Here is a 14,580-nt window from a genome sequence, read left to right on the forward strand (position 1 = left end):
ACTGGCCAGACCACCTATCTTTCCTTCGCTCTGGAAATATAGGACAGTCCACGAGGCAGCACATCATGTCTGGTCAATTCCCCTACTACTCTGTACACTAACATCTTCAAAAGAGAAGAGGAAGGTGCAGATGTGACGTTCAGGTTAGGTATTTGTAGCATTGAAGTTGTATTGTGCTCCCCTTGGAGCACTATGCAAAGGCAAAACTCCTTTATTGGCATGATATGTAGATGGTTGGTACTCTATTTGGGTGCGCAGGCTTACTTTGTTGTGTGCTCACTTGGCTAGGTCGGCATTAATGAGTGAAATGTATACAGTACCTTAGGAAAATACAGTGTGAGAAAAAGATGTTAACTGGAGCGCTCCCTAGGGTAATACCTTGAAAAAAAATGTCAACTAGTCTTCTCACCTTGTGAACCTCTTGGTTGATAAGAACATCAACTGGATGCAGTTGTCTCTCTTTTTGTAGATTCTTGTTCTTCTGACACGGAGTACAGTATGTCTCAGGCTGGGGGATCTCTTTGCTGGACTTTGTTGTATGGTGGTGTACGTTTGTCCTGATTATGACCTGTTTTTGTAGCAGGAAGATGTCTTTCTTGTTTAGATGTTACTCCACGGGTTACCCAGCCTACTCATTCTTCAATGAATCAGTGACCATGTCCACAATTGATTACACATGTATAATATAGATTTCATGATAGTTCTTTGGAATTAAAACAAATTCTTTTTATGTATTTGTCTATCCATTTTTATTAGAAATACAATAAATACATTGAGATATGTTTTTATTGACATGTGTTGCTATCAGCCAGACAGGAAAAAAAATATAGAAGGCCTTGGGAATCTGTAGGGGCAGCTGTTCTACAGGAAAGGGAGTGCAGAGACCCTACCAAACAGGACGAGGGGAGGCAGTCCATTGCCGGGCATCTGAAGAGACTTGCCATTAAACACCCAAAACCATTGTACTTCACCGCAGCCCTGCGAATCATGGACAAGGCTTCATTTTCAAAGACTTCTCGACAGTTGTCTTTTAATTGGATGGATCTTAAAAACCCCTTCTGGACAGTGGGGGATGGGAAGGAGGAGGTGTGGACGGATGACGTTACGACATTCTTAGATGGACATTAGTGGTTCATATCTGCTGCCTCTTTAGCTTTCAGGCCTTGATCTGGCACATCCCTTTCCATGGCTGACGTTCTCGACACCAGGGATTCCTCCTGCTGATGTTGTACGGTACATTCCCTTCAGTTCTGAAACAAGAATAAATAAAATGTCCTAGTGAAGAGTTGCTCTCTTGAAGATATTCCCCGTGACCCACACCAAGACCCTTTGTCTGCCAGGTAGGTAGATAGTGCGTTCTATGTTCAACTAAGTTAAATAAATTCACAAGTAAATCTGCTCAACTTTAAGATGCGGTTAACAGAAATGTTTAAAAACGGGGACAGATAGGGCGCCAAGCAATGGTAGAATTTTATTTAAATACGCGTTTCTGGCACGACTGGTCCCTTTATCTGGTGTTAAACTGACGAAGGGATCAGTCAAGTTTAGTCCCGGACCAGTCCAGTCCAGAAACACAGTCAAAATAAAATGGGCTTTACTTTACTGTCCCTGTGTGAAGTATTTGTGTTACCCGCCGCTTATCTATTTTTGAAGTGGAACTCCAAGAAAAATGTGTCATGCAATCAAAGGCGCAGTGCCCACCCAAACTACATCGCAACATTTAATTAAAAAAATTAGCTTTTATCTATTGGATTACTCCAATATGTAAAGGCCAATATCACTAACAGCTCCTGGCTCAGCCAGCAGAGGTGGGGTCCGGAGCCAAATGGGACCCAGAGCTGCTGAAGGAGCGGAAAGTACATAAAGGGGATTTGTCCGGGGTCTGAATACATTTTAGGGTTTGTTATTAAAGGGGTTTTCCAGGCTTTATAAAAATTTTAATTCAAACGTAAAATTGCACCATTTAGCAAATACCCACCTTCTAATTCTCTGCGGCTCCAGTGCCGGCGGTTCACAATCCCCTGCCGGCCTGTTTACATAGGCTGGACCAGTGATGTCCCGTATCGGCACATGATCGCACTAGTCAATCACTGGCCACAGTGGTCACGTGCCATACTTACTTAGATCACTTCTGCAGGCGATACCCTCCCTCTATACTGTCCTTACTGCAAGGTTTTTATAGTGAGGATAGAATACAGGGAATATCTGGTACACAAAGCGTATTCTCACTAACCATGCCCCATGACAAGCCATGCCCAATGAACCACGTTCTGTCAAAGGTACGCCCTGTCAAGTCCTGTCTCAATCCATCTGAAACTAAAGTGTCCCTAGAAAGAAATTCCAAATATTGTCAACTATGCTATATTAGGGTATAGTATGAAGAATCAGTGCAGTAGGGTCTATATACTACTATATACACAAAGCTGCCATGTGCCGAACATTGCAAAACACCCTTTTCATAAAAGAGCGTTAATTCCAGTCCTGCAGTCACCCCGATGACCTTATACTGTGCCAGTACTTGAGGTAGGTGTGCCCCTTTATATATTACTTGCAGCCAGAATTGGCACCGGGATTATCAGCTCATTGACGAATTCTTGAGTTCACATTTGTGTCTTGATGTCACCAGACTTATCCAATCCTACGCCACTTGCTCTTTATAGAATTTTCAGAAAAAAAATTCCCCTAGCAATAAATACTACATGTAAATAATATTCTCATTACAGTACAACAACAAATAAATGGAAAAAGCGCCATATCCCTATTAGGTCCCGCGGACATCATAGAGGTGGTCCTTGACTTCCAGTCCTGCAGTCACCATGAAGACTTTGTGCTGTCAGTGCAGGCAGAATAAAGCTGACATGGTGACAATGTAATGTTTTATATGTACTACTACTCCCTGTACTGATTGATAGTAGAGAGAATGGACTAAGCTGAAGGATTCCCGACTCTTATCAATTCTTTAAATAGGGAATATGCCCTGAATACTAACCCCAAATTTATATTACATTTATAGTAGGGCAGATTTACTATTCAAATTGAGCCAGAATTATGGCGTACATGTTGTGTGCCATATTTATTAATTGTTTTAGACACATTTTGCGGCGTGCTTGACAAGGGGCGTGGCCTAGAATAAAGGGGCGTGTCTTAAACTAAGCCAACCAAGAGGTGGTATAAGGAAGAGAAAAGTGTCTAACAGGTCTAGTAAAATCTATCATACATCGTGCACCACTGTGATAAATTTGGCGCAATTTCTGACTTCCTTGTATGTTTACACTGTGTAAAACTCAGATAGTTTTAGGCCCCATGCACACTAACTTATTTTTGCGGCCGCAATTCACCCGCAAATCTGCAGGTGAATTGCGGCCCCATTCATTTCAATGGGCCCATGCACACGACCTTGGTTTCCACGGTCCGTGCATTGCCCAGGAACCTGGACCGCAAAAACAACGGACATGTCTTATTACGGTCGTGTTTTGCGGTACAGGCTCATAGAAAACAATGCACGCGGTCATATGCACGGCCCGCGATTTGAGGGCGGCTGTGGGTGACACTCCGCGGACGTACGAGCCGTAAGTCACGGTCAATGCACCTCACTACGGTCGTGTGCATGAGGCCTTAGTAAATCTGCCCCATGGTAATACCAATGACAGCCCGCTCTTTCCCGGGGGGGGGTACAGTCCTCCGCACATCTTCATCCACGTCTCATCTTGTATGTGCCGGATACTTTTCTCCTTATACCTGAGAAGTAACAAAAATAACATCAGAAACTAAAAAAACACAATTCCAAGTATTTCTCCCCATTTCTAAAAATAACATTTCCTGCAGGTGAATAATGGAAAATATAAAGATATAAATATATTCAGGCCTATGTGTCTGTCCAGGGGGTCAGTGAGGGTCCTGCCTGTTATATGTGGGGAGGTCGTGCTGCACAATAACGGAGGGGAAAATGTCTGTACATCAATATATATTTGTCTCTAGGAGCCCCTACAAAGTCTCAGTGAGGGCCCTGTCTGTTATACGTGGGGAGCTTGTATACAGCGTTAGTAACACGCATGTCACTCCAGTATAGATATTTTGGGTGCCGGTTCTTCGACCTCACTGTCCATAGTTTAATTAAACACCTTAAGAAAATGGATCATCACTAAGAAGTTTTATTTAAAGGGGTACTCCCATCTTACTATTTCTCTGGGACTCACACCTATGTGGAAAACGGAGGTCTCTCCCTGACCCTGTCCTGCTTTGTTCCCAGATCCCTGTCCCGTCTAATGGCTGCTGATTCCAGGTGGAGAATGACTTGGGAAAGGCCTCGCACGTTCCTCTCTCTATTCTGTTCTATGGAAGTTTCGGAAACAGCTGAGCGCTGTTGAACTATTTGTGTAACTCCCATAGTACAGAACGGAGAGAGCTGCATGCATGCGCATAGGTGGATATCACATAAACGTCTGAGATGGAGAAAACCCTCTAAAGAGATTATTTCATTAAAGGGGTTGTACATAATTAGAAAAATAGAGCTGATATCTTCCAAAAACAGAGCCACACCTGTCCACAGGTGATGTGCCGTGTGTGGACAGCTTAGCCCTATACATTTCAATACAGAAAAGCTGCAATACCACACACAGCCTCTGGACAGAGGTGGCGCAGAGCTTCCATTTGGGTCATAGAGAGGGTCTCCAGCGTGATACCCCCCTCTATGATATCTAAATACCCTTATAGGGCATTTCAGGTGTAACCAGAAGTTAAGGTGATACAAAAAAATATTCCATACATGAGATTTCCTTAATGGAGATATTGTAACAATAATTACTGAAAATATGTAATTGACTTTTTCCTCCATTGTAGGAATAGAACCCGAGAAGCGACGTTTTGGACTACGGAACAGTCGATCCTCCGGATGAAATGTTGTGTGGTTGGAGCGCAGTCCCAGGAGCGCTGGTGTTGATGTGCTGATCCATGTTCTTCTTATCTGGAGCTTGTATACAGAACACGCGATCCTTCTGGTCCGACCTACTAACATATATAAGCACAGCCTAAACACACACGTAATGATATATAATAACATAACATTAACATAACATTACTATGTATCAGCCCTGATACGTCAGTGTCATCATATTTCTGGGGTCCCCGCACACAGGATATACGTTACCTCCTGTGATGATGTCACTTCCCTGTTTTTCCTGTATGACATGGCTGCTCTTCCTCTTCCCGTTTCCCTTTCTGATGTATTTCCTCTTCCTGTGTGATAAGACGTGTGCTGTTGCCTCCTGCTGTGTATAACACGAGATGTAACATGTCTTATAAAACATGTCAATAATAATCGCAGAAAGCGAAAAACATTTTGTTCATTTCCATTCACATCAATGGTTATTTGTTTGCAGCCGTTTTTCTGAGCCATACTTGTCTGTTTTTAGAATCAACTACAGGGAGATTTGAGATGTGGTTTGAGAATTTCTTTCCTATGTAAACCCCATCGATAAGGACAGCTAAGAAGCCTCAGTTATCAGCGAGCGACCCCATCATTAGACTAAGCAGAGTGCCCCCATACAGTGCCAGCAGAGTATTGTCCCTTAAACAGTGCCAGTATACTGCCCCCTCATAAACAACACTACCAGCAGAGACCCCTCAATAACCCATATTGCCAGCAAAGCGCCTCCAATAATTAGTGCCAGCAGACCCCCCAATAACCACTACAAGCAGAGTTCCCCCTCACAAATAGTCCCAGCAGAGTGCCTTCCTTTATGCAGCTACATCATGTAAGATCTTCCCTAGTTTGGAAGTCTCCAGGACAATCTGGGAGAGAAGACAAGTGTGATGTAACCTGGTTGCAGTGTGTAAATGTAGCCTGAAACATCACATGTAGCCCCTAAGTCTATGTTCACATGTTACATATTTATTGCAGATTTCCATGGTCAAATTGACACATGAAGTATGAATGTGAATAGGGTTCTAGAAAACTGCATAAACTTGCAGCAGTAACAATCTGCAGTAGATTGTAATGCAAAGGATGCACAGCCAAATATGCTGCAGAAATCCACATGTAATATATGGAGAAATATTAGGCCTAGTTCACACAGAGTTTTTTTGGAGCGTTTTTGACGTGGAAACCGCATCGAAAACCGCATCGAAAACCGCATCAAAAAACGTCCGAAAACGAATCTTATTGATTTCAATGGGATGCAGAGGCGTTTTTCCCACGAGAAAAAAACACAGGAAAAAGCAGCGTCAAGCCCTTTCTTCAAGCGTTTCAGTCTCTGACCTCCCATTGACATCAATGGGAGGCAAAGAAAACGGTTTTCGCAGCATTTTTGTGTGCGGTGCTCAATGGCCGTGGTCGAAAAATGCGTAAAAAAAGCGGCAGAAGGAATTTTGAGGCAGATTTTTCCACCTGCAAAAAACTTGGTGTGTAAACAGGGACTTCGTGTCCACATGTGACCTACTCTATCCAATCACAGCTGTAATTCCAGCCAAGGCTGCCTAAGATTATGTTCACACCCCCCACTTCTCCTGCGGTTTGGCCGCTGCAGCCCGATGAGGAGGGATTATAACTAGAAATTGTGGATATAAAGAACATGCAGAGGTTTCTGTGTGACAGTCTAAGGGCATGACCAGACGTGGCGTAGTTCTGCATACACTGTCCGCATCAATGCCGCACATAATCTGCGTTGCAGATTCTGTCGCGGCTTTGCCTAAAATGGGCATTAAATTGATGCGGACTGGCCGTTGCGTATTGAGGGGGAAAGGGCTTCCCTTCTCTCTATCAGTGCAGGATACAGAGAAGGGACAGCCCTTTCCCTAGTAAAAGAAAAAGAAATTCATACTTACCCGGCCGTTGTCTTGGTGACACGTCCCTCTTTCGACATCCAGCCCGACCTCCCTGGATGACGCGGCAGTCCATGTGACCGCTGCAGCCTGTGATTGGCCTGTGATTGGCTGCATCCGTCACTTGGACTGAAACGTAATCCCGGGAGGCCGGACTGGAGGAAGAAGCAGGGAGTTCTCGGTAAGTATGAACTTCTATTTTTTTTACAGGTTGATGTATATTGTGATCGGATGTCACTGTCCAGGGTGCTGAAACAGTTACTGACGATCGTTTAACTCTTTCAGCACCCTGGACAGTGACTATTTACGGACGTCGGCTAGCAACGCTCCCGTAATTATGGGTGCACACACGCAGTCACCCGTAATTACGGGAGCCCCATTGACTTCCTCAGTCTGGCTGTAGACCTAGAGATACATAGGTTTAGCCAGAATGAAGAACTATCATGTTAGTAAAACCAGTACGCTCCGCAGCAAATATAACATCTGCGGACTTCATTGCGGAATTTTCACTCTCCATTGAAGTCAATGGAGAAATTCCGCAATGAGTCCGCTACACGTCCGCAACAGCCAAATTCTGCACCGCAGCCTATGCACCGCAGCGGAATTGTCCGCAACGTGTAAACTAACCCAATTAAAAAGCTGTGGAAAGCAATGGAGAAACGTGTACGCTGCAGATTTCTGCTGCGGACTATCCGCAGCGGAATTCCAGAGCAATTCCGCCACGTCTGGTCATGCCCTAAGGCTCTGTTCACATCTGCATTGGGGTCCCGTTCTGACGTTCCCGTCAGAGGTTTCCGTCAGAACAGGACCCTGAGCAGACACAAACTGACACCGACGGAAACCAGGGGTTTCCGTTTCCATCACCATTGATTTGAGTAGTCGACTACGCTATTGCTTCCGGCAAAACGAAGGGTCCGGTGCACAAAAGAGACAAACCGAAACCACGGGCACCGGCTCCGTCACCATTGAAATCAATGGTGATGGAAACGGAAACCCCTGGTTTTCGTCGGTGCCTGCTCAGGGTCCCGTTCTGACGGAAACCTCCGACGGAACGTCAGAACGGGACCCCAACGCAGATGTGAACAGAACCTAATATGGATGAGAAAGGGGAGGTGGGACTACTCATTGTTTATTATGCCCGGATACTGAACTGGTATTACTAGTATTATACCCTGTTCTATGAACTCTACCCGCTGGAGAACCCCAAAGATGCTTGTACCACTGATCGAGGTGCTATGTGTTTTGTAGTAAAATTAAATTGGTATTTGATTATTTTTTTTACAGTTAATATTTATTAAAAATTAGGTTTTAAAGTTTTTTGCCTGGCAGTGATAGTTTGATATTTGTCCAAAACCTATTTATTTCCATTTTTCATGGATATTATGAGGTGGGACGACTCACCTAACCAGTATGTACCTGACGGGAGCTGCATGCGTCCATCTCATCAAGACTCCGATCTCCTGGCAGCTCCACTTTGTACAGATCCTACAATGAAAATCTATGCAAAAAGTTTACACCAAAAAAACGGAAAATTCTACTGCGGAACCAGGATTGTTGTTGTGTGGCAGGGCTGCACCTCGCCCTTCTGCTGCCGGAGGTAAACAGTGAAATAGCGCCCCCACCTGCATCACCATAGAGTGGCCATGTGGGGTAGAGAAAAGATAGCAAAGAAAATATAGAAAACCTTTATGTTTACATGTAGTAGAAATCTATTTAATACAAGAGAATAATATTTATAAAAATCGTAATCACATGCTGCGTTAGGCCTCATTCACACGACAGGGCCGATTTTCCCGGCCGGTTTGCATCCATTCCGATTCCGTTCCGGGCCGTGTTGCCGTTTTTACCGGCCGATTTGGACCCGATTTCATCCGGTTTTTTCCCCAACCGTTTTTTAATCGGATGAATTTTTTGCACTCTACTTATTTTTTTATTATTATGGTCTGTCCCTCAAAGGTCAAAAAAGACCTTTTTGGAACTTGTAATATTTTTTTTCTTTCTTTTACACCATGTTTTTCCCTGTAACTGGAGCTGCACAGCAGCCCCAGTTACAGGGGAAATCAGCCCTCTCACAGTGACGAGTTTCACTAATAGGACTGTGCTAGGTCTAGTAAGACCCAGCAGCAGTCTGTCACTAACGGCACCCGGCGATCATGTGACCAGTCACATGATCACCGGGAGGAATAGAGACAGCACCGCTGCTGCTGCTGTCTCTATTCCTATACACAGCGTTCATTGAGCGTTGTGTAAAAAGACATCGTAGAAGACAGAAGCAGTGAAAGCAGCTTCTATCCTCTCCTCAGAGTCCCCGGCAGTCACTGACAGCCGGAGACCCGACATTCAGCTGCCCGATCGCGCGGGCAGCAAGTTAAAACCTGAGCCGTAAAAAGTCTATGGCTCGGGTTTTAAGGACCCTGACCGCTGGCCATAAAAACACAGCCAGCGGTCGGGAACCGTAACAAGCAGGGGAAGGGAGCCAGCGCAGCGCTCCCTTCCACCTGCTGTACAACCCGACCCTGCCACACAGTATCACCAGCGTAGCCATTCGTCCGAATGGCATCAACTCCTCCTCCTCACATGCACTCTGCACTGTGAGGAGGAGAGAGTGCGCGAGCGACGGTTGACCCGGCCATCACTCGGGACACATTCTGGTGATTGCCGTGTATTACCCGACCCCATAGACTTCTATGGGAGCCGGGCGGCCGGGCACCCGGCCGAAAATAGGGCATGTCCCATTTTTTGACGGCCGGTTTTCCTGGCCCGTCAAAAAATCGGTCGTGTGAATAGCCCCATCCTAATGGTCTATTATTGCTAATGCAGCCGGGTGCCGGCCGATTTATGAACGGCCGGCACCCGGCCGGGAAACCCTGTCGTGTGAATCCCGCCTTAATTCTGCAGTGTATTACTGACATACCTACCTGCCTGCACTCATTATATTACACTCATCCATTATATACCTACCTGCACTCATTATATTACACTCATCCATTATATACCTACCTGCACTCACTATATTACACTCATACATTATATACCTACCTGCACTCACTATATTACACTCATCCATTATATACCTACCTGCACTCATTATATTACACTCATCTATTATATACCTACCTGCACTCACTATATTACACTCATACATTATATACCTACCTGCACTCACTATATTACACTCATACATTATATACCTACCTGCACTCATTATATTACACTCATCCATTATATACCTACCTGCACTCATTATATTACACTCATATATTATATACCTACCTGCACTCATTATATTACACTCATACATTATATACCTACCTGCACTCATTATATTACACTCATACATTATATACCTACCTGCACTCATTATATTACACTCATCCATTATATACCTACCTGCACTCATTATATTACACTCATCCATTATATACCTACCTGCACTCATTATATTACACTCATACATTATATACATACCTGCACTCATTATATTACACTCATATATTATATACCTACCTGCACTCATTATATTACACTCATCCATTATATACCTACCTGCACTCATTATATTACACTCATACATTATATACCTACCTGCACTCATTATATTACACTCATCCATTATATACCTACCTGCACTCATTATATTACACTCATCCATTATATACCTACCTGCACTCACTATATTACACTCATCCATTATATACCTACCTGCACTCATTATATTACACTCATCCATTATATACCTACCTGCACTCATTATATTACACTCATACATTATATACCTACCTGCACTCATTATATTACACTCATCCATTATATACCTTACCTGCACTCACTATATTACACTCATACATTATATACCTACCTGCACTCATTATATTACACTCATACATTATATACCTACCTGCACTCATTATATTACACTCATCCATTATATACTTACCTGCACTCACTATATTACACTCATACATTATATACCTACCTGAACTCATTATATTACACTCATACATTATATACCTACCTGCACTCACTATATTACACTCATACATTATATACCTACCTGCCCTCATTATATTACACTCTTCCATTATATACCTACCTGCACTCACTATATTACACTCATACATTATATACATACCTGCACTTACTATATTACACTCATCCATTATATACATACCTGCACTCACTATATTACACTCATACATTATATACCTACCTGCACTCATTATATTACACTCATACATTATATACCTACCTGCACTCATTATATTACACTCATACATTATATACCTACCTGCACTCACTATATTACACTCATCCATTATATACATACCTGCACTCATTATATTACACTCATACATTATATACCTACCTGCACTCACTATATTACACTCATCCATTATATACCTACCTGCACTCATTATATTACACTCATACATTATATACCTACCTGCACTCACTATATTACACTCATACATTATATACCTACCTGCACTCACTATATTACACTCATACATTATATACCTACCTGCACTCACTATATTACACTCATACATTATATACCTACCTGCACTCACTATATTACACTCATCCATTATATACCTACCTGCACTCACTATATTACACTCATCCATTATATACATACCTGCACTCACTATATTACACTCATACATTATATACATACCTGCACTTACTATATTACACTCATCCATTATATACCTACCTGCACTTATTATATTACACTCATACATTATATACCTACCTGCACTCACTATATTACACTCATCCATTATATACTTACATGCTGGCCCTTTAAGAAACGGCCTGGGCCAGCGCGCACTTGGGATCCGGCTGCCGTGAGCAGGAGACATCAGTGGACGTGGGCGGCCTCGTGTGGGAGGAGGCTGTCAAGCAAGGTACAGGATCCAGCGACGGAGACCACTGGCAGGAGAGGGACCTGCCACCAGCATTACAATAACTTTACCCCAGTCCTCTGCAGTCCAATCAATATACTTAAAACAGGATGTCAGTCTGTCCTTGATGTTTTTCTTGGAGAGAAGTGGCTTCTTTGCAGCTCTTCTTGACACCAGTCCAGCCTCCAAAAGCCTTCACCTCACGGTGCGTGCAGATGCACTGACAGATGTCTGAGGAAGCTCTGCACTGCTGTTGAACCGATCCCATAGCTGAATCCTCTTTAGGAGAAGGTCCTGGTACTTGCTGGAATTTCTTGGACACCCTGAAGCCTTCTTCATAGCAAATGAACCTCTCTCCTTGAAGTACTGGATGATCCGATAAATGGTTCATTTTGGGGTAATCTTACAAGCAGCAATGTCCTTGCCTGTAAGGCCCTTTTGATGCAAAGCAATGATAAGCAAGTTAACGACATCTACCGGGATCCGTTATATGTCAATGTGGTGATGTATCTAGACGAAATCAAGATTTTCTCACCCACTTTGACTACACATTGGAAACGTGTTCGACAGGTCTTTCAACGGTTGCTGGAGATTAAGCTCTGTGGAAAGTTGGAGAAGTGGGTCTTCCAGAAATCCTCCCTTCCCTTTCTAGATTATATAGTCTCTGACCAGGGATTGAAGATGGACACCAACAAAACATCTGCTGTGTTGTACTGGCTTTGTTCTCAGGGTCTCCGTGCAATTCAACGCTTTCTGGGATTTGCACATTTCTGCCGGCAGTTTATTCCCCACTACTCTTCATTACTGGCGCCTATTTCAGCTCTTACAAAGAAAGGAGTGAATGCCAAAAATGAGACCCAAGAGACCAAATTGGCATTTCTTCAACTCAGTCTGTCTCTGCCGCCCCTATATTGCAGCATCCGGACGTCTCCAAGCAATTCTTCTTTGAGGTGGATGCCTCTATTATCGGTGCAGGTGCAGACCTGACGCAAAAAGGTCTTACCGGCAAGACTGTTACCTGCGGCTTCTTCTCCTAGTTATTTTCTCCTGCCGAGAAGAATTACTCTTAGAGATCAGGAGCTTCTGGCCATTGAACTGGCATTGGAAGAGTGGAAACATCTGCTAGAAGGGGTCATGCATCCTGTAATTATTTTCAGACCACGAATATTTGGTCTATCTACAGACCGCTCAGCGGTTGAATCCGCGCCAGGCCAGGTGGGCGCTCTTCTTTGCCTGATTTGAAATTCTGTTACATTTCCGTCCTGCCGAAAGGAATACTAAGGCTGACGCTCTGTCTCGGTGATTTGAAATTCATTTGGTTTTTATTTTTCCAAAGTACAATACAAAAGTATACAACATCCCAATGATACAGTCTCACAGTGTTGTATACAGAACACAGAAAAAGCTTGCACCTTTAGATATCAGAAACGTGCCTCGGACGTTGACATACTGACATATTAACAGACAAACAAACATAAAAACAGACATACAAAGAGCGGTGGTGATAAATACAAGCAATTATACATATGAGATGTCAAAAAGGAACAGGATGATGCAGGATACGAAAACCATGTATAAGTTAGCACAGATACATTCACAGAGTGACAGAGTTCTTGCGGAGCAGCAGTTGAACATGGGGTAACTCCGTCCAAGGGGCCCATTGAGACAAACACTTCTGCCTATAACCTTTAGATGTAGCAAAGTGCAATACGTAATAGAAGTGAAGATAAACCCTGTTTAGCACCTCCGAGAGATTCAGAGCCTCAGCTGTTTTCCATCTCTTGGCTATATGGAATCTGGAAGCGATAAGAATATGGCTTATTGGCCACCTATATTCTAAAGGGATCTCATCCATCTGCATATCCAATAAAGCCAATGCAGGGGAAGGTAAAAGTTCTGCTCCCATTAATTCTGATATGTAGCGGAAGATACGCTTCCAGAATGGGTAGACTGATTTACATGTCCACCATAGATGAAATAATGTGCCCCTTGCTCCACATTCCCTCCAACACAAAGGAGAAGCCCAGGCTTGCATATGTTGTAACAGGTGTGAGGTACCAACGAAACTGAATTATCCTAATGGCTTCTATATGATTGACATATTTGGATATCCTATGTGAGTGATGTAAAGCAGCCCTCCAGTCCTCCTCCGAGAACTCCCGACCCATATCCGTCTCTCACTGAGATATGTATTTCAATTTCAGAAATGAGCTGTGGGTGTTTAAGGACAAGTAAGCTGAGGCCAAACCTTTCAGCGATGTAATATCCGAATCTGTCTCGGTAATTTGATGCCTCTGATCAAGTGAAACATATTATATCGATCCTTCTCGCATCATTCTGGTGGCTCCAGTCCTACTGAAGGATATCCATCCTCGTAAAACCTTTGTTCCCTCAGCCAGAAGAAGGACAGTGCTTTCCTGGGGACATAACCCTAAACTGGCCGGTCACGCAGGTGTGCGTAAAACCAGAGAGCTCATTTCTCGTCAATTTTGGTAGCCAGCCATGGTCCAGGATGTTCAGGACTATGTCGCTTCCTGTTCCTTCTGCTCCCGGAACAAGACCTCCAAGTCCAGACCACCTGGCCTTCTTCTACCTCTTCCAGTCCCTGATTCTCTGTGGCAACATATTGCGATGGACATTGTGAGGGATCTACTCCTTTCACCCGAATGCAATACCATCTTGGTGATGGTAGATCGCTTCTTCAAAATGGCACATTTTGATCTTTTGTCTTGTTTGCCTTCTGCTCCTCATCTTGCCGGTCTCTTTATACAGCATATATTTTATCTGCATGTTCTTTCCCATCATATTGTTTCTGACCACGGTGTACAGTTCACCTAAAGATTTTGGAGAGCTC

This window comes from Rhinoderma darwinii, unplaced genomic scaffold (genome assembly GCF_050947455.1).
Source record: "Rhinoderma darwinii isolate aRhiDar2 unplaced genomic scaffold, aRhiDar2.hap1 Scaffold_47, whole genome shotgun sequence".
NCBI classification, from domain to species: domain Eukaryota; kingdom Metazoa; phylum Chordata; class Amphibia; order Anura; family Rhinodermatidae; genus Rhinoderma; species Rhinoderma darwinii.